Source organism: Brassica oleracea, chromosome C8 (genome assembly GCF_000695525.1).
Source record: "Brassica oleracea var. oleracea cultivar TO1000 chromosome C8, BOL, whole genome shotgun sequence".
Classification (NCBI taxonomy): domain Eukaryota; kingdom Viridiplantae; phylum Streptophyta; class Magnoliopsida; order Brassicales; family Brassicaceae; genus Brassica; species Brassica oleracea.
The window spans coordinates 30856557-30856820 of NC_027755.1; positions in this window are offsets into that span (position 1 = coordinate 30856557).

Genomic DNA, 264 nt, shown 5'->3' on the forward strand with positions numbered 1-264 from the left:
TTAAGTCTCATATTCCATAAGATCATCTTGATCATGTTCGAAATTATTTTCACCATCTTTATAGACCAAGTGGGTTTCAGGATTCTTTCCTTTCAGACTCTCTTTGGGAGTCCTTCATATCTTAGCCCAATGGTTCATCATTCCACATCTATGATACACTGATTTGGTCGAGCTTTGTGGTTTAAATGATATACCACGGCCACTGCCTTGACCATGGCTCAAATTGGGTTGATACCCACGGCCTCTGCCATAGTGATTCCCACG